Here is a 3,300-nt window from a genome sequence, read left to right as displayed (position 1 = left end):
TGCTCTGGTGTGGTTTGCTTCTTCTTTCCTTTCAAACATCTATCGTCATCATCTCTCCTCTTTTTTGTGTATGTTACTCTCTTGTAATACATCTATTCTTGGTGGGTGGTTGTTGGGTGCTCTGGTGTGGTTTGCTTCTTCTTTCCTTTCAAACATCTATCGTCATCATCTCTCCTCTTTTTTGTGTATGTTACTCTCTTGTAATACATCTATTCTTGGTGGGTGGTTGTTGGGTGCTCTGGTGTGGTTTGCTTCTTCTTTCCTTTCAAACATCTATCGTCTTTATATCTCCCCTTTCTTTTTTGTGTTTGTTGCTCTCTTGTAACACTTCTAATCTTCGGCACTTATATGAACTTATTGTGTTGCAAGTGTCGTAAAACTCTTTCTAAATCTATCCCCCCCCCCTCCCCCACACCCTTCACCCCTTCCTTGCGATTTTTAAAAATATTTTTTTTGGTGAATATCAAACTGACTTTGTCTAATACATCCTCCTGTCTAAGACAACCTATCATGTTCTCTTTGTTACTCTCTAGTAACACCTCTATTCCCCGGCATTCCCATAACTTCATTGCTTTGCAAGTGGCTGTAAGACTAGCACTAAATCTGAAGAACCCCCCCCCCCCCCCCACACCCTCAACTTTGTTTCTTCTATTATCTATTTGTGGTGGCCGAATTTTGCTATCCAAAAGATTTTTTAATGGCTGCATTAATCGACACGCGGTTTTCGCTGAAAGATTCTTTAAAATATTCTCCAGATGATGACGCTCTTCGTTTTTTTTTCCAGTTTTGAGACATTTTTGCTGCAAAAAGCTAAATTTCTTTATTTCGCCGATCGCTTTTTTAGGCCGACGCTTCTGTCTCTGTGATTTTAGAAATGGGGGTTTCCGTTCGTTCACTAACCGTGCGCACTGTTTTGACAGTATAGATCTAAACCTTCTAATTTTGCTTCACTCAAGATTTATTGCTCCATTCCAGTAGAATGTAAATATCATAAGCCAGTGACTTTCGGCTGACGTTAATGCACCTATCATTTCTTTCATCGAAAGGGGGCCCAGCTAGTTGTATATATTGTTAGTATTACCTATAATCTTGGGTTCTTATGCCATCTAATTGTGTTTTGCGAGTGCTGTAAAACTCGCACTAAATCTGGACCCCCCCCCCCCCCCCAACTTCGGTTCTTTGTATTATATTATCTTAATAATTACATGCCTATAATCTTGGACACTTGTATGACCTAATTGTGTTACAAGCGCCGTATGTAAAGCTCTTACTAAAACGCAAACAAACACGTTTTCAATGCTACACGTTTCACGCCGCTGGCTGGTTGCTAAGCAACGCAGACGCTTTAATTGACGCTTGTTGTTGTTTTTGTTTTCTAAGCTGGTCGCCACTTGGATTATGGATTCTCTAGTGTGTTGGCAACGGCTGGCTCAAGGCCGGAATGGAAGCAACATGTTGTAATCGACTCGGCTATTTACTCCTGGGTTTTCTCTTTTTAATTATTTTGTCGTCAGTCTGGCTCGTTATTGTATTTTGATCCAACCGTACGCACTGCCTCTAAAATAGTACCTGTGTTCTCTTCCTCTGTCTGTCTGTCTGTCTGTCTGTCTGTCTGTCTGTCTGTCTGTCTGTCTGTCTGTCTCTCTCTCTCTCGCTCTCTCTCTCTCTCTCTCTCTCTCTCTCTCTCTCTCTCTCTCTCTGTGTGTGTGTGTGACTGTCTGTCTACTTCATTTTGACCACGTCTATCTATCTATCTATCCCTCCCTCACTCCATCCATCCATCCATCCATCCATCCATCCATCCATCCATCCATCCATCCATCCATCCATCCATCCATCCATCCATCCATCCATCCATCCATCCATCCATCCATCCATCCATCCATCCATCCATCCGTTTCTGTACCCAGCATCAATTGCTTTCTCAAATTCAGTTTGAATTTTTTGGGTCGGTTTGTCAGGTGGCTTGAGCCCTTGGGTGCGAGTTGTTGGCGGGTGCTCTGGTGTGATTAGCTCCTTATTTCAAACACACATCCGTCGTCCTGATCTCTCCTCCTTTTTGTGTCTGTTGTTCTCTCGTAACATCTCTAATGATCGGCACTTAAATCACTTTAGTGAGTGGCAAGTGTCGAAAAACTCTAACTAAAACTAAACTAGAAAAGCCCTTGGGGGATCATACTATTTGACTATGCTTGCTGTCCTGGGCGATTTTGTACACAGTGGTCGAATTTGAAATTTTGGTGGGCAGTGGGGATCACCCAGGGAGTGACAGTTTTTGTTTTAAGCCCCGTTTGGTATACATTTAGGTGGAATGTACGAACATTTTGATCTCCTAGAGATAGTAAAAGTGGATGTTGGCTATAAATAGGTTGGCAGATAGTGCTTTGTGACATAACGTGTTTGACGCCCGTTTCAACAGTGTAAAGTTTATTATTCTTTTAAAGATTTAGAGGCAGGGCATCCCAATTATACATTCGGATCAGTTAGATTCGAAACAAAACAGGAAACCTTTCCAAACAATCTAAGTTCAGAACACTTCTTTGGGGATTGGCGCCAGGGCAAACTCCCCCCCCCCCCCTCTTTTTTGCCCTGCTCTATCTCTCTTCCTCTCTGTCTACCCCTCTCTTTCTCTCTCCTTCTTTCTCTCCTCCCCCGTCTCTCCATAAGGCTAAGAAGAACACAAGTTGAGTTTTCTGAAGTACCATCTCGTCCGTACTCTAGAGCGGCAGAAGATCCCCCTCTGACGTCATCACGTCAACGTCATCACGACCAACAAAAAAAAAAAAAGAAAGAAAGAAAGAACAACTCACACATTTTGTGGCCTTTCCCCATCTGCGGTTCGCTTCACTGACCTTTAAAGCGAGCGACGTCTCTCAAAACGAGAGAGCGGCTGTCCAAAATGTTCTGAGCCAATCTTTTGTCTTAATTTCCCCCGAGACTCAATCGAAATGAAAGTTGCTCCTTCTCAAACCGGCAATTTGAAACCGCGGGGAAGTTGATTCCACGCAATAACAGAAATGAGCCTCGGTCTCTTTTTTAAAGAGCTTCTTTTTTTACGACGTGATCAATACGAGGTGTTAACGGGTCTCTTAGTGAGACTTTGAGCCAATGAAAGGATTCTCGTGGGTTTGTAAAAGCATCCGTCGTTTCTCTCTCGCATTTTTGGGGAGTTTTTTTGTGTTTGTGATTTTCCCTGGCTTTCCGCTTCTTGTCGGCTCGGGTCGAGATTTTGTGTTGCTCAGTTGGTGTGTGTGCGGTCGTGTGTGAGAGATAAGGCACTCACTTTTCGCTGCAAGGAGC

Source organism: Aplysia californica, unplaced genomic scaffold (genome assembly GCF_000002075.1).
Source record: "Aplysia californica isolate F4 #8 unplaced genomic scaffold, AplCal3.0 scaffold01049, whole genome shotgun sequence".
Classification (NCBI taxonomy): Eukaryota; Metazoa; Mollusca; class Gastropoda; order Aplysiida; family Aplysiidae; genus Aplysia; species Aplysia californica.
The sequence above is the reverse complement of the archived record's forward strand: the minus strand, read 5'-3'. Positions refer to the sequence as shown.